The sequence below is a fragment of the Heteronotia binoei genome, chromosome 3 (genome assembly GCF_032191835.1).
Source record: "Heteronotia binoei isolate CCM8104 ecotype False Entrance Well chromosome 3, APGP_CSIRO_Hbin_v1, whole genome shotgun sequence".
Taxonomy (NCBI): domain Eukaryota; kingdom Metazoa; phylum Chordata; class Lepidosauria; order Squamata; family Gekkonidae; genus Heteronotia; species Heteronotia binoei.
In genome coordinates, this window is record NC_083225.1 from 116,945,783 (window position 1) to 116,963,736 (window position 17,954).

At 42.1% G+C, this 17,954-nt stretch overlaps 1 protein-coding gene across 2 annotated transcripts in view; it reads left to right on the forward strand.

Moving 5' to 3' along the window:
• The first annotated feature begins 8,910 nt into the window (after nt 1-8,910).
• The window catches only part of NRIP1 (nuclear receptor interacting protein 1), a 135,446-nt gene continuing 126,402 nt past the window's right edge, over nt 8,911-17,954 (forward strand). The window contains exons 1-2 of one of the 2 annotated variants that reach the window (XM_060234403.1): nt 8,911-9,380; nt 17,836-17,919. The gene's annotated coding sequence lies outside the window, so the exon portion shown is untranslated. Of the gene's footprint in view, nt 9,381-15,995; nt 16,180-17,835; nt 17,920-17,954 lie in introns of those variants that run through there. The other variant, XM_060234404.1, reaches the window with a different exon arrangement.

Below are 17,954 nucleotides of genomic sequence, written 5' to 3' on the forward strand. Positions count from 1 at the left end.
AAAGAAATTCAAGAGGACTTAAACAGATGGCAAGATCTGCATATCTCACTTCTGGGCAGGATAGCAACCATAAAAATGAACATATTACCAAGAATCTTGTTTCTGTTTCAGATGATTCCTATAATGCTTTCGAAGTCCTTCTTTCAACGGATCAACAAAATTATTTCATTTTTTATCTGGCAGAAAAAAAAGCCTAGAATTCGACTAAAAGTTCTCCAAGACAGTAAACTCAGAGGTGGTTTCGCCTTACCAGAATGGACTTTATATCATAAGGCTTGTCGTATTGTCTGGTTGAAAGATTGGTTTGTATTGGAGGACAAGAGAATGTTGATTATTGAGGGGGCAGGGTTGGGAAAAGGATGGCATGGATATCTTTGGTATCAAAACCCTCCCCCGAACAGCCCATTTTGGAGGCATGAGATAAGAAAATCCCTTTATAGAGTCTGGATGGAAATTAGGAAATTCTACCTTTATACCCCACTATGGGTCTCACCAGTTGAGGCTCATACCCATCCAAATATCTACGACTGGAATAAATTAACTGACTACCAAAGTCTATTAGACAAACAAAATAACCTAAGAATGGAAGAAATGACTTCAATGGATTGGTGGCTGAAGTGTCAAATACAATCCTGTTATCAAAAAGATAAAGAAAGAGGATTTCCCAAGAAACTGAACGACTTGGATCAAATTATTCAGACTGACCAAAAACTAATCTCTAAAATATATGAATGGTTATTGGGAGAAAAAATGCAGGAGGAGGTGGTCAAAGAATCATGGATAAAATGGCTAAGAGATATGGACCTTAATATGACCTTAGACGACTGGGAGAAAATCTGGAAACGGAACGTTAAGCTAACCTTGCCGGCCCTGTACAAAGAAAACTTGTACAAAATGATCCATCGCTGGTACTTAACCCCTGACCGCCTAGCCAAAATATATCCCAGCTACTCCAACAAATGCTGGAAATGTAAAAAGACTAAGGGCTCATTAATACATATTTGGTGGAGATGCGAGTATGCAAAAAAATACTGGGCATTAATTAATATTTGGGCCCAAAAAATCCTAAAAGTCAAGATACCTCATTCACCGGAATTATATCTTTTAAATGTGTGCAGAGAAGACTTTCCCCTTAAAATAATCAAGATACTAATGTACATTGTTACCACCGCGAGAATATTGTTTGCTAAATATTGGAAAACACCCCAAACCCCCTCCATGGAAGAATTTATGGCTAAACTTATGGAAGCTGCAGAATTAGATCTTATGACTACTAGAATAAGGAATGGAAATTTATTGAAATGTAAAGAGAGTTGGGAACCAATTTATTGTTGGGTTAAAAGTAAAGGATTGACATGGGAATAACTGAAAAGGAAACAGTATGTCTCTGATCACCCCAGGGGTGACTGAGAGTATGTATGGGAGGTGGAGGGAAGCAAGATGTTTGACTTGTATGACTTGTATGATATGAGTAGGTGTTGTTGTTAGTTTTTTCCTTTTTGTATGTTTTTATGTATTGTTTGTCTATTTTCACTTGGGTGCAATAAACTTCTTTAAAATGAAAAAAAAAAATCAAAGGGCATGCAGAATGACAAAGAAAATCAAATCGAAATGAATGGTGAAGAGAGATGACTTGTTTTCTAAATAAAAGCTTTTAGCTTTTAAGGTGCTACAAGACTTCTGTTTGTATATCTGTAAATGTTTTTCTGCATAAAAGTAGTATATCCTCACATTTTTCTACCAGCCCTAGTAGAGGAAGTTAGATGGCTAAGAAGAACAGTGACTAGGGTTGACTCTCTTCTACACTTGAATGTTGTAGTCTTTTCAGCATGTGATCATGTTCTGTCCGAACCCTATAAACAAGGCTTCATATACTTAAATCATCTTACTGACTTGGTCCATGTATTTGGCATATATAAACAATCTTTTCTCCTTTCTCTTCCATAATGCCCTTTCCCATTTATCTGATACAGATGTATCAGAGTGCAGAAGGAGCTAAAATTTAATTGCAGCTTCCTATGAAAATTGTGCACTCTTCAAAAAGATGTTCATTCACAAAAGAAAAACAAGCAAAGCAAAAAAAAAAGTTGAATAAAACAATATTTAAGAATTGCTACTGTAGAATAAATATCTCCTCCCTATCAAAACTAGAGTTTCCCTGGCACCTTTAAAGTGAACCGGAATGATGTGAGAACCATTTCTCATCAGTGTCTAAACTGCAAGAGATAATTTTTGTGAGCCTTTCATTAGAATTACTAGATTGAAACTTAGAGAACCAGCATTTTTTTTCCTACCAAACAAATAGCAGCAGTTCCTCCTTTCCTTGTCTGGTCCTTTTTCCAGGTTACTTCCTTGTTTCCAACAGAACTATTGTGGAATTCCTCTCACCAATGCAGGTGAGAGACACGTGGCAATAAGACCAGGACAGGAAATGGTAGCACCAGCCATGGCACCTTGTTTCCCACATTATTAATGCTCTTAAACAGTCATTCTTCTTTAAGTATATGAAGCCTTGTTTATAGGGTTTGGACAGAAAATTTTACATGATCACATGCTCAAAAGCCTACAACATTCAAGTCCTTTTTTTTTTTTGCCTATTCCTCTTAGACTTCAGAGCATGGCTCTCTGATCTATGTGTTAATAATACAGAACTCTCTGATTCCGAATAGTGAGAAGTATATTTTTAGCACAGCTATCCAGCTAAAAGAGGACAGTGACTTTCAGTGACATACCAGGGCATATGAGGAAAAAGGGGAATATAAGAATAAACTATGTATAATAATTGTGGAATGACTCTCTCAATAGCAACAGCCTATGACCTCACATGTAGGTTTGAAACTAGAAGCTACAGAATACGTGAGTTGGTAAAATATATAGATTCCATTGATTATTAGACATAAACTTGGCAAAAGGACTAAGATTCAGTAGTACAGCTGCACTATGGATTCTTTCACTACTCATTTTGGAGTTGCTTCTCAAATTTCATGACTGCTGTAACAGCATGAACTTGAAAAACTGCTCCAGTGTGAACAGAGATATAAGAATCTACAGATTGCATCAGTACTGCAGATGTAAATGCAATCTAAATGGTTTGCCAGTTTTTACATGTAATGAACATAATTTGTATCTCTTCCTAATTTGCACATTCTGTAATTTTCATGCCAATATGTTGATTTAAAATACCAGTCTTTGTAGGGTTGCCAGGTCCAACTCAAGAAATATCTGGAGACTTTGGGGGTGGAGCCAGGAGACTTTGGGGGTAGGGCTGGGAGCAATGTTGTGACAAGCACAATTGAACTCCAAAGGAAGTTCTGGCCACCACATTTAACGGGACCATGCTCCTTTTAAATACCTTCCCTCCATTTGGAATAATAAAGGATAGGGGCACCTTCTTTGGGGGCTCATAAAATTGAACCCCCCCCCCCAGTCCAAACTTTTTGAAACTTGGGAGATTTTTTGAGGAGAGGCACCAGATGCTATTCTGAAAATTTGGTGCCCCTGCTTCAAAAAAACAGCCCCCCCAGAACCCCAGATACACACGGATCAATTTTCCATTATACCCCATGGGAATCAGTCTCCATAGGGAATAATGGAGTGCCCAGCAGACATTTCCCCCCACCCCGCTTTCTGATGACCCTGAAGTAGTATATCTGCTACTTGTTTCATTTTATATTATGCGTTTATATGATGTTTTAACACAATACATCAAATTAGACTATATTATACAAAACCTTTGTTTCTGTTTGACAATTAACATAGAAATTCCTGAACCAGTTGCTTTTCCCAACCTATTAAATATAACAATAGTATGGAAATCCTAAGCTGATTCTGTCATGAATATTGTTCATGTCTGCCTTATATTCTCGTTCCCTTTCCTCTACTTTCTTAAAGCGCACGTGTGGTTTTATATGGTTTCAATCCAGCTACTGCATTTTTAGAAAGCTATTTATGGCTTTATGGTCTGAGAAAATCTGAACAAAGCCATCACAAATTTACTTGGGGGCAATGTTCCCTCCAGGGGTTTTTTGGTAGAAAAAGCCCAGCAGGAACTCATTTGCATGTTAGGTCATACCCCTGATGCCAAGCCAGCCGGAACTGCTTTCCTGTGTGTTCCTGCTCAAAAAAAGTCCTGGTTCCCTCTAAGCTGCAGAGTGTTGTGAGCAAAAATTCTACTTTGTGAGCTACTGGCATTAAAGTTGTGAGCTACTGCATAAATTATTGTGCTCTGGGGGCATCCCTCCTGAACTAAGACAAAACTGTTTGAGCTGGAGGCTAAAAATCTGTGAGCTAGCTCACACTAACTCAGTTTAGAGGGAACATTGCTTGGGGGGTGATTGAGATTCTTATAAAGTATTCTTCTGCCTTCTAGCTTTGCACAATGCAAAACAGGGATCATTTTATAGCAAAAATAAGTGGTGGAGCTCATTAGCATAACTCATTAGCTTATGCCACCACCCCCAACAGCAAAAAGCAACCCGATGCAAAAAGAGAGAGCCCTGGGCAAGTGAGCCCTGCTTGGGCTGGCTAGAGATCCAGCCAGCCCAAGCATACCTCGCTCACCTGGGGCTCTCTTGGGCTGCCCTCCCCTGGTCAAAAGGCCAGTAAGCCACCCGCCTCCCAAAATCACATAAGAAGTGGAGAAAGGGTGGTGTGGGCTTTTCCAGGGGTTAATGAGGGCTGTTGGGGGCATGGCAAAGCTCCTGGTGACTGATTGGCTGCCTGCTCTCCTAATTCGTGGATTGTTATGCAGCTTTACCTACTATTCAATGGACAAGGTAGGTGAGGAGGAGGAGGAGGAGGAGGGGGCCGTCAGAAAGGTTGAGGAGCTACACTCCTATGAGCTCTTGCTGAATCTGAGGCCTGGTGCAAACAGGCAATAGTGTTTAAATATGGTATCACAGGTTCCCCTCCCACCCCAACATACTTCTGGTTTCAGCATTTCATATGATTGACAAAGGGGAGGGGACTTCATGGGTTAGCTCTTAACCCTAAATGATTTTGCATTTTTATAGCCATTATTACTAATAAGAAGTCAGATTATTCAAAAGCTGCATTCAATGGTTCAGTGAATGCGATGTTTGAAAATATGTACTAGCAGGGGTCATTTTGTAGAAAAATAGGTGGTGGAGCTCATCCAGGGATTGTTATGCAGCTGCACATACTATTTAATGGACATAGGCTCCCCCCCCCCCCCCGCTTTGGCGGGAGACTTCTGGGTTCGCAACTTCATCCCCCGGTCTCCAGAAATCAGGAAGAGGGGGGGTGGAGGGGGGGAGAACATACCTGTAGGGTTCATGTTGGTGAAGAGATCCTGAGCAGTTTGTAAATGTCTGCCCCTTTAAGGCTGGGCAGGAAGGAGGAAACAGGAAGGGCTTCGGAGAACGGCCCCTCCCTTTCTTTGCTTTCGTTTTCAAAGCAGGCAGAGGGAAGAAGACCCAGTAAGTATTTGTGTGTGTGAGAGAGGGAGGGGGCAGGGAGGGGGGATTCCCTGGTATGGAGGCCCTCCCCCCTTTAGAAAGCGTGTGTGGGGGGGAGGGAAATGTCTACTAGGCACTCTATTATTCCCTATGGAGAACAATTCCCATAGGGAATAATAGGGAATTGATCCGTGGGTATTGGGGGCTCTGGGGGGGCTATTTTTTGAGGTAGAGGCACCAAATTTTTGGTATAGCATCTAGTGCCTCTCCCCAAAATACCCCCCAAGTTTCAAAACGATTGGACCAGAGGGTCCAATTCTATGAGCCCCAAAAGATGGTGCCCCTATCCTTAATTATTTCCTATGGAAGAAAGGCATTTAAAAAGGTGAGCTGTCCCTTTAAATGTGATGGCCAGAACTCCCTTGGAGTTCAATTATGCTTGTCACATCCTTGTTCCTGGCTCCACCCCCAAAGTCTCCTGGCTCTGCCCCCAAAGTCCCCAGATTTTTCTTTAATTGGACTTGGCAACCCTAAATGGACAAGGAGGTGGAACTCTCAGAAAGGTTCAGAAGCTGCGCTCTTGTAAGCTCCCACTGAATCCGAGGCCTGTGTACTAGCAACTGCTAAACTGCAAGGGAGATTGATCCAAGTGGGCAGCCGTGTTGGTCTGAAGCAATAGAACAAAGCAGTAGACAAGTGCACCTTTAAGACCAACTAAGTTTTATTCAGAATGTAAGCTTAGAGCAGGGGTGTCAAACATGCAGTTCAGGGGCTGAATCAGGCCCCCGAGCAACTTGCTGTCATCTGCTTCCTTCTTCCTCTCTCTTGCTTCCTTCTGCATAACAGCTTGCTTTGCCAGGCTTGCTCAGCTGCACAGGAGCTACAGAGCAAAACCTCTATTTTCTCCATTGGCTGAGGCTCCTTCCTTGGGGGGAAAGGGGGGGAGGAATAGCTTGCTTTGCCAGACTCTCTCAATCACACAGCAGAGCTACTGAGCCAAACCTCTCTTCCTTCTATTGACTGAGGCTCCCCCCCCCACAGTCCCTGGGGAAGGAAGGAAAGAGCCAGAACTTCCTTTGCCCAGTTCCCTGGATCCCATGGGAGAAATACAAAGAAAGCACCCTTACGACCAATCAGTGCTAATGTTTAAAGCATGTTTTAAGTTTTTTAAATATATATATATCTTTATATTTGTCTGCTACCTAATCTTAAATAGATACACACATAGCCTGGCCCAACATGGCTTGAACCCTCAAGGTCTCGTTTATGTCAGATCTGGCCCTCAAAACAAATGAATTCGACACATCTGAGATAGAGCACACGAAGTCTGCTTAGAGCATACAAAAGCTACATTCTGAATAAAACTTAGTTGGTCTTAAAGGTGCAACTTGTCTACTGCAAGGGAGATTGATATTACAATTTTAGTGATACGTTTGGCATAGCCAAGACATCATGATTGGCTATGTTAACCTAAACATGGACTCTGTAATTTCAAATAATGATGCTGTCTGCCTTGTTTTTGTGAAATCAAAGGACTGGGAGCAGATCGCCATCAAGATCAATCTTCTACCCCAAGGCAAGATTCTCCATATATCATGCTTTATCTCCAATTAACCCATAATCCAGACTACAGTTGCATAAACAGATAACAAGAACCAACTGGTGCTCTATGCTAGAACTGGATCTCAGTGATTTGAGTGACTGATGCTCCTCACACTGTAAGCTATTTTGCCAGTTTCCTTTTTGTGGAAATCTTGAGGGAGTTTGACTGAACTTTAGCAGGAGCAGGAAGTGCTGGAAGCGAAATTAACAGGAAACCTGTGACATACATTGCTGCGTGCACCTCTGGATTGCAACCTCATAATTTCATGGTATAAATTTAGACAGAAATATGTTTATGTCCTCTTTTGAAAGTTCTCAAAAGAAATATAATTTTACTAGACTTTGTCTCTCCTACTTCTTGGAGGAATAGGAAGTGGTTATGGAACTGAAGATCACCGCTTCCCAATCTGTCTAGGTGTCAAATAGAGAAACTTCCAAATTCACATCTACTTCCCATCCCTCTCCAAACATGACTGCCTGACTTGAAATGGTGTGAAGGTTTTTCCCTTGATCTTCTGAGTTACTCTACTGAGTTACTTACTGGATTACTCTATTGAGTTACTCACTTCTGCATTCCTTCAAACGTCTCTTCCTGGCTCTGCATAGCAATAGCTTCCACAGGCAAGGAAGAGGGCAGAAGACAGTATCTGGTGTAGGCTTCCCAATCCCCGGGTCCCAGCGGGGGATCCCCCAGTTTTACAGGCTTCCCCCTTCCCCCAGCCAGCTGGCCGGCGGGGGAAGCCCCACCCCCACAGCCATTATGCACCTCCATGAACAATTCCCATAAGGAATGATGGGGAATTGATCCGCGGGTATCGGGGGCTCTGGGGGGGCTGTTTTTTGAGGTAGAGGTGCCAAATTTTCAGTATAGCATCTAGTACCTCTTCCCAAAATACCCCCCAAGTTTCAAAAGGATTGGACCAGGGGATCCAATTCTACGAGCCCCAAAAGAAGGTGCCCCTATCCTTCATTATTTTCTATGGAAGGAAGGCATTTTAAAAGGTGTGCTGTCCCTTTAAATGTGATGGCCAGAACTCCCTTGGAGTTCAATTCTGCTTGTCACACCCGTGCTCCTGGCTCCGCCCCCAATGTCTCCTGGCCCCACCCCCAAAGTCCCCAGATATTTCTTGAATTGGACTTGGCAACCCTAATCTGGTGACTTTATCTCCTTCCCTTCACTGTTAGTCAGGGAACACTTAAAGTCTGTCTTTTAAGCCACACACAGGCCATGTACTACTGATACCAATGTGTTTGACAATTAGGATGGTGAAAATGCATTCCCGCTTGTGGACTTGAGTCTGATCTCCTTCATCACCCTCCACCTGTGAATGAAGCAGAAATTCTATTCTGTGCTACTGATTATGACTGCTGTAGTAAAACAGGTCAGAAGAGATGGACTTTAGTCATAGTTATTCCAATTCGACTAATACAATGCAAGATGTTCAAGCTTTTATTTTGGGTTTTGCAGTCTCCTGAACAGGAATTGAAAATCTTTAACCCCCCCCCCTCCATAAATTTACAGTTGCTTGGAATATTAAATTCTAAATATTGTATACAATGTATTTGAGGGGAGGGGGGAGCCCAGTAACCAGCCTCCTGCTGGTTCCTATATACTGCTTTTCAATTAATATATCAACTTTATTTAAGCCTCTCTCTGTCCCTTCCTAGATGAATAGATTATTCCAGGAATACTCCCTGGCGCTGCATGGAACATATTTCCCCCGTTTCCATAGCACATCTCCCTCCCTGTGCCAGCCACGGAGTGAAGGGAAGGGAGAGAAAGAGGTTAACCCAGAAGAACTTGGCTAAGCCGATGAATGGCAAGGAGAAGGAGGGAGGGCCTGACAGGGTGGAAAAGAGGGAGGGAGGGAGGGAGGATCACCGGCTGCGGGTGAGGCTTTGAAAGTCAGCCTCACAGGCATTGCAGCAGAGCCCCGAACCAGGGAGAAAGAAAGCAGTGGCACAGACGCAGAGGCACTCCGGAGAGGACGAGGACAGCGCGCTGTGTGTGTGTATATGCGTGAATGTGTGCATGTTGATGTTCGAGGCGGTGGCTTTACGAGTTGCTTCACAGACAGACAGATCGGAGCTTCGCCTTTTCCTCGTTCCCCTCCCCCCCCCGCCCATTCCCGTCAAGCCGTCCTGCTCGCTGGAAGCTCTCCGCACGAGAACTAATTGCCGGACTTCTCGCCCGCTTATCAGGGGTGGCCTGGGGAGGCGCGTGCGCTTGGAGCCTCCCTCTAGGGACCAACGGACAGACGGAGGGACTCATCGAGAGAGCCGCCGACGGAACTGCCGCTTCTAGGGAACGAGCGGCGGCTAGCGCTGAAACCGCCGCCGGGGACCTCTGGGGCTGCTGAGGTGAGTGCGAGGGGCCATGGCTGGGGTTTTTCGCCCGGGTTCGGGTGGGAGAGCCCGGAGGAGGTGGAGCGGAATGGGAAATGGCCGCGGCTGCTGCTGCTTGGGCACCGTACAGAAAGAAGCGCTGCTCTGGCAGCCTGACAGAACCAGGGAGCGACTGGAGAGAGAGAGGGATGGAGCAACAAGGGAACAATACGGCGGGTTACGTGGGACTCAGCGGCAAGGGATTATTTCCGGTGGCAGCCGGTCTCTCCTCCCCAAGCTTTTGAAATAAATAAAGTTTGACTGGTTATTCTGGACTAGGAAGGACGTGGGAAGTTTGTAGGTTCTCCTTTGCCCTTTCTCTCCGGCCCTCATTTTGGTATTCCTTGCAAGCCCCGTTTCTGAAAGAAATGCCCAGCCCCCCCCCCCCCGCCTGATTTTTAGTGAAGCTTCAAAGTCAGTATGCAGCAACTGCAGTTATATCAGCGGCGTCTTTACAGGATCTGGAAGGGTATGATATGAAGAATCCTGACCTGCGTTTAAAGAATCAGATCTCTCGCCCCCCCCCCGCCTCTTTGCTCCAAAGTCTCCTTTTTAAGCTAGCAGCTCCTCTTAATTGCCTGCACAACCGCACTAGACAAGGCCATGCCTCGTTGCTGTCTGCTCACCTCCTGTTATTTATTCACTTCCTCTACATCCTCGAACACACGCACACGCAGGCAGCAGAGACTTCGGATTTTTTTCTCCACCTCTTATAGTGTGTCAGATACAAACACCCCATCGTCCATAAAAGGTGCTTTTTCATAATTTTTGTTCCATGTTATACTGCCACGAAGCATTTTACCTTTCCTTTTTAGCGAAGGCACTGCATTTCAGGCCCCCACCATATTCTGTTGTACTCTAGATCCGAGTGGGTAGCCGTGTTGCACTCTAGATTGTGAAATAACTTTCTCATATTAAGTAGTGTACAATATATGTGTCCTCCATGTAAACTCTGGAATAATAATAACCCTACAGAAAGAGCTGTTGGACTTTGGCTAGGTCAACACGCACAGAAACACCTCTTAATTTTTAAAATTTAAATGACCATGAGTTTGCTGGGATTAATTTTTTTTAATTAAACATACTGTGAGGTTGACATACAGGTTTCGTGTTATAAAGCCATGCAATATTTTCATACAGGTTTCGTGTTATAAAGCCATGCAATTGATGAGGAAGTGTTTTGCATTTGACAAGATAACTTTTTTAAAAATGCACTTCGTGCATCAAACGCAGTAATTCTGGGATGTTTTATTCAATTAGAATTTGACTGAGTCATGGTAGAATATATTGTCATCCACACAAATTTACAGAGTTCATTATCAAAGGAACACCAATTCAACATAAGTAAATGGGATAAACTTCTTACAGTAACAAAGTAGAAAATGAATCTCCATTTGAAGTTTGTTGGACCATGAGTTTCTATCACACTTCATAACGGTTAAGAAAAAAAGGTTTCTAGTGTAAGAGTACTGAACATTATTTTTTTAAAGGTGGCAAAACAATGTGCGTTTACTGGGTTTGTTTGCATGGTACAAATGCTTAAATTGAAGAGCTGTGTAATATTTAAAAAATTGCTTCGCTTTGTCAAATTCCTGAGCCTATAGTTTTGAGAAAGAAGCACATATGCATGGGTAATATACAAAGGCTAACTGTAAGAAACTGAAAGAAAAATATCTTGCAATAAAATTCTGAGCAGATTCTGAATTTAACCATTAAGTTGACGATCTGTTTCATGTATGGCCTTTTGTAGGCACTTGTTTACTCCTGTGAGTTTTCTCTCTGTTTGAAGGCCCCATTCAGTTAAAAGGTGGGTTATAAATTAAAAATAAAATAAATGTCTTATACATGCAGGTTGCTGTCTTATCTGCTATCGCATAATACACAAAGGATGGGAAATATTAGAACCTTTGAATGGAAAATGTAACAAGTGAACTAACCCTAAGTTTACTATAACTATTTTAGTTCCAAAAAATTAAAATTCAGAGTATGAACCCCATTATATCATTTAGAAATGTTCAGTTTTTCAATGGGAGAGCTGAGAGTACCTAGAGTATGTCATTTGGGATAGCTAGGGTCTGTAAGGGGTGTTTTTAAAATTCATTTATTTATAATTTCTCTGTTGCTTTTCTGCTTCCAAAAACAGCTTCCAAATCACTGGACAACAAAGTAATGTGTGTGTTTTTTCAATAATACATACCAAAAATTATTCTTTGTTTCTTTTTTGAGTTGGTGTACTTAACAGACCGACGTAATAAAGATTCAGGGTGGGATACAGACCTTTATGGTTGTGAGAAATAGAAGAAGGATTGACTTGGTATAAAAGAGTAATCCTATATGCAGATGTTTCTTACGAATTTCTAGCCATATGGCTCGCCTTATAACACTGGTTCTATATTGATGATGGTTTCTGAGTGGTGTTCTTGGGAAACCTGACATGCTTATCAAGGGGTTTTCTATGAAATAATCTATAATGGCAAACAAATATTCCTGGAAGATAGGATCTCCTTTATTGATCTTCCATTGCAGTATTCATCCACTGGAGATTGTTTATGTCCTAGGACCCAATTTCAGTTTATATGGTGCAATGGTGAAACCTAGTAGGCCAAGCCAATACACTTTTTATAATCCTTTGTAACATGAAGGGGTTCCTCAGCAAAAATAAATTAGTGATTCTTTGCCAATCATTATTGTTTGAAAACCCCTCTCTTTCAGTATAATTGTGTGCTTAAGAAAGGAGAAATAAGCCTCTTTTCACAATTTTATTTCTTACAAATTGAACCCTATTAGCTTTGATCACATGGGGATTTACTCTAAAGTGTGGGGATATTAAAGCTCCTATAACAGGAGGAAATTGCTAGTTTACCTCCAATATTAATTCACTATTTAGCAGGTTGCTGTCTTTTAGCCCAGTAAGCTCTGTAACATGAGAATAATGTTGACCTACCTGGCAGGTTTGCTATAGAAAAGAGTAAGAGTCCAATAGTGCCTTAAAGACTAACAAAATTTGTGGTAGGGTATGAGCTTTTATGAATCACTGCTCCCTTCTTCAGATACAGCTAGAATGTGAGTCCATCTGTCCTATATATTGGAAAGTGGAGTGATTTCAGATGCTGAATTACATTAGCAGGCAAATAACAATAGAAGGTGTAGTATGCAGAGAGGTAGTAGATGTGGAGAAATAAGCATTGATAATGAAACAGGAAACCTAGGTCTTGGTTCAGTTCTGGTGGATTCATTTTCTTGAACGTCGTTATCAATAATCACTCAACTTTCCATTTATACCCTACCACAAATTTTGTTAATCTTTAAGGCACTACTGGACTCATACTCTTTTACTGCTTCAGACAAACACAGCTACCCATCTTGATCTATCAACAAGGTTGCTGTAAATTTGCCACAGTAAATATGTACAACTCTTTGAACACACTGCTATATAAATGGAGGTAAAAGAGCTACGAAAGCAAGAATATTAGTTTTATTTATAGCAATGTTCTGGATTGAAAACCACAAGAACAGTGAAAACGATTTGCCTTTGCATAATGACAGGGTCTCATTTAATTACTTTCAGCATTCCATAATTAAGGCTACATGTGCCCATCAGTTTTCAATTTTGACATATTACTTTCCTTCTTATGCCCCCCCCCCCCCCCCGAATTAAACCCAGACAAGTGGTAACCATATAAATTAAGCTTTTCATTCCTGTTTGGTTCTTGAATCTGTTAAAGATCTTCATTATGTTATATGCTAATTTACTGCTTACCCTCTACATATATGTGTGGACTAGTAACTTCCATTTCTTTGTATCTGAAGAAGTTTGTGTGCACACTAAAGCTTACACCTTGAATTAAATTTTGTTATCTTGAAAGTGCTACTGAAATGTTGTTCTGTTTGCCTTTGTGTGACTGTACCTGATTATAGGAATGTACGTCTTGATGGAATTTATTTGCTGTAAAGGCAAAGCAATTTTAGCACTAAGACTTTGAGAAGGACAGGATACTCCCTCATTGTTTATATTTTATTTCTTCCACTGTGCAGTCCTAAATAGTTATCTTTTTAAGGCCACTGACTTCAACTGATTTAGAAAGATGTACATTTACTTAGAATTGCACTGCTAGCCTCTTAGAATATCTTGAATTGATGCAGAAAAGACAAATCTATAATCGAAATAATTAGAAAGCTAAAAACTGCGTTTTTGGAAACAGCTATTTTTAAAATACTTAGAGTTGAAATATATGTAACAGTGGTACAATAATAATTTGTAACATAATTCATTTTATGTTGTACACCGTAAAGTAGAGAGTATACAAGCAAGGGACCAGTGAGGACTAATGAGTAAGATCTCATCCATCTCTTGTTTCTCCTCTGAGAGCCAGTTTGGTAAAGTGGTTAGGTGTGCAGACTCTTAATCTGAGAGAACCTGATTTGATTCTGCACTCCTCCACATGCAACTGCTGGTGTGATCTTTGGTCAGTCACAGTTTCTCTCAGGAGCAGTTTTTGAAAGAGTTCTCTCAGTCCTACTTTTCTCACAGAGTGTCTGCTGTGTGGAGGGGGAAGGGGAGGGAGATTGTAAGTAAGCCCCTCTGAGACTCTGAGGGTGGGGTATAAATTCAAACTTCCTCTCTTCCTCCTCCTCATTCTCTGCTGCTCCTCCTTTGTGTAGCAATACAGCTCCTCTTTCCTTGTTTCCTTCCTTCCCTCCCACCTACTGTTCTCTTATTGCCACCCTCATCCACTATTTTTTCTTCTGGCCTTGTTTTATTCCTTCCTTTTATACTCCTCCTATTGCAGGCCCGAGCAACTTCTCCCCTTTTCCTTCCTTTCCTCCAGTCTAACACCCATCTTCCCCCTTTTGCTACATTTTTCTTTCATTTCTCCCTCCTCTCCCCCACCTACCCTCATTTTTGTCCTCCCTGCATGCTCACAGCAGCCTGGTTAGCACAGTTTGACCTGAGCTTGACAGGACTAAGCAAGGCTGGCCATGGTCAGTGTTGGTAGGAGACCACCAAGGAAGACTAGGGTTGCTACCCTGAAGCAGCTACATTGACACATTACCTCCATTCATCACATGCCTGGAATGCCTCGTAGAAGGGGTTGCTATGACTTGACAGTTTTGACTTGAGAGAACATCCTCCTTCTTCAGTGCCCACTCCATCTTTCCTACAGTTCACCTTGCATTGCAAAATTATACCATTTTATTTATTTATTATTTATTTATTATATTAAAATTGTGAAATGCCTAATCCCAGCTTCAGGGCTCATTAAAACAAACCAGTTACAGTATTATTATTATATTCTGCCCCTTCCCCCATGGGGGCTCAAAACGGAGTACATCAAATATATGATAATAAAACAAACAATTAAAACAGCTAAAATCATAATAAAATCAGTTACAGCATTAAGCTCAGAAACTAATCAGCACTCTACACACCATGTTACATAACCCACTGGCCCCCCGTCAGTAACAGCAGGCAGAATAATGATGAAATAGCAATGCTATATTAGTAGCATAATTTTTTCGGCATTGATGAAGATATGACATGATGGTACAGCAGGGGAGGTCAACCGATCTAACAAATGGATGCCCGCTGTCTCATCCAAAAGCCTGATGGAACAGCTCCGTTTTACAGGCCCTACGAAAGGCTAACAAGCCAGGCAGGGCCGGATCTCCATAGGAAACTGATTCCACCAGGTCGGGACCAGGACCGAAAAAGCCCTGACCCTGGTAGAGGCAAGATGGGCATCTTTTGGGCCGGGTCAAAAGATCTTGGGAGGCCGAACGAAGTGAACTCCAGGGCATATATGGGGAGAGACGGTCCCGCAGGTAAGTTAGTCCCAGGCTGTACAAGGCTTTAAAAGTCAAAACTGAGTACTCTATAGACCCGGTACTCTATAGACAGCCAGTGCAGACTGCAGAGTTCCGGCTGTATGCTCACCTGTACTGGTGATGCAGTCAGCAGGTGAGCTGCCACACTCTGCATCCACTGCAGTTTTCAGATCAGCCTCAAGGGCAAGCCAGCATAGAGCGAGTTACAGTAGTCCAGCCTGGAAGTGACCATTGCATGGATTGCTGTAGCTAAGTCTTGGGGGGGAATAGATATGGTGCTAGTTGCGTAGATAGAAAAAGGCAGACCTCACAACCGTCATGACCTGGGCATCCATCGAAAAGGAGGCATCCAGAATAACTCCCAAGCTCTTCACCTGTTGGGCCGGCACCAAAACAGCACTGTCAAAGGCTGGGAGCTGGATGCACGATCCCCCCCCCCCCCCCCTCAACTCAGGCAGAGGACCTCCGCCTTAGCTGGATTTAACTTCAGTTGTCTCTGCTGTAACCATCCAACCACAGCTCCTAACTCCTTGGACAGGTGATCAGGGGTAGTGGATGGTTAAAAACCAGTTAAGATACATTTTAGGCGCAGAGGGCGAATATTGTTACTTATTCCAATTACAGATTGCCAGCTACTTTGCGGGCTGGCTGGGGAGAGGGCAAGCGAGCACAAAGCAGAAGAACAGGAGAGAGTGCCAGCTTGAGATGGAAACTTACTGTTACTGTCTTCAATCAAAAGCTGGGTGGAACATCTCTGCCTTACAGGACCTGCGGAATTGCATAAGATCCCACAGGACCCTGATGGAGTTTGCTGGAGAGCTTCACCAGGTTGGGGCGAGGACTGAAAAGGCTCTGACCCTCGTTGAAGACAGGCAGACTGCTAGCTGTTATCCTGTGTGCATACTGCCCTTTCAGGAATATATGTCGGTCCCGGACTGCTCCAGGCCTTGTAGGTTATTACCAAAATCTTGAACTTGATTCAGTATACTATTGGGAGCCAGTGCAGCTAGCACAGCACAGGTTGTATATATGCCATCTGTAATGTTACCGTCTGGACTTGTGCCACCACATTCTGGATCAGTTGGAGCTTCCAGATCAGGCATAGAGTTACAGCAGTCTAATCTGGAAGTGACTGTTGCATGGATTTCTTTTGGATTACTTAATCATCCACAGACCACTGGTAAAGGGTTGATGCTTTGAGCCAGCCTGACTCTGTGTATGGGCCTAAGAACTGATGGCCTTATAAGTACTCTAACCTGGGAACCCACAGCCAAAGGGGTGGGGATATTACCCTGGGGAGCCATTGCCAATTTGAGTAGATGAGGGTTGGGGAAGAACCTTGCAATGTTCATCCATATATATATATATATATATATATATATATATATATATATATATATATATATATATATATATATATATATATTTAAAAACTTAAAACATGCTTAAAACATTAGCGCTCATTGATCTTAAAGATGCTTTCTTTGTATTTCTCCCATGGGATCAAGGGAACTGGCCAAAGGAAGCTCTGGCTCTTTTTTTCCATTCCTTGAGGATGAGCCTCAGCCAGTAGAAGGAAGAGAGGCTTGGCTCAGTAGCTCCACTTTGCAATTGAGAGAGCCTGGCAAAGCAAGCTATTCCTCCTAGCCCCCCTTTCCTCCCCAAGGAGGAAACAGGTTTTGCTCTGTAGCTCCTGTGTTATTGAGCAAGCCATGCAAAGCAAGCTGTTATGCAGAAGGAAGCAAGATATAGGGAGAAGGAAGCAGATGACAGCCAGTTGCTTGGGGGCCTGATTCGGCCCCCGAACTGCATGTTTGACACCCCTGAAGTAGACAGATGGAAATCTTCATCATGCCACTGTGGCCACATAGGAGATAGTAATTTAAAAAGTATGATAGGAGTAAGTTTTTATTATGACCATTATAATTCAAGAAGCATTTTAAGGTAGAGGCTGAGCTGATATAAGTGAGTACCGCTTCTGGTGATGTCGGGTGTGTGGCATATGCAAATAAGTTGTGCTAATGAACCCTGGCACCTCTTTTTCTGCTAAATGATGCCTGCATGGAACCAAAATCGAATGTTTTAAAATTTCAGATATTTTTCATGAAATGGATGCCACATTGCTGCAGTGCTACACATTGAGGCTTGAAGTCAGATATAGTACTATAAATGACATGAACTTTTTGTGTTCTGTAATTGAGATGCTGAACTTCTTAACTGCGTTTAATTTTAGGTCATACAGGTAAGGTTAGCATTTCTTACAAGCCCAATAAGACTAGTTAAAATTAAGCACTTCTAAGTACCCATGAAATAGGGGATGGGAATAATGCACTTAATTCTGAAGTCAGTAAACTTTGAAATGTTTAATTTTAACTGGTTCATGCCACACTTAGCAATTACTTATTACTTTAGTAAAAATGTAATTTTTGTTGTTGTAATAGTTAAAATGAACACTTTGAAGTATAAATGATTTTAATGGAAGAGTTGTGCAAACTTAAGTATCTTTAACTGAGATTAAAAATAGCATAATTTTTACTGTAGCATGCTGTACATTCAAAAAATGAACATTATATAGACATTTATAGTGTCACTGTCATATTTACAGATAAAGTATGGAATTGTTTCGGATCACTTACGATGCATTTTGGACTCATGAAAGGAAGACCTTCAAGTTGGAACTAGTGCCAAGGTAAAAATTGAACCTGTGAGTTTACTTCACCAGCA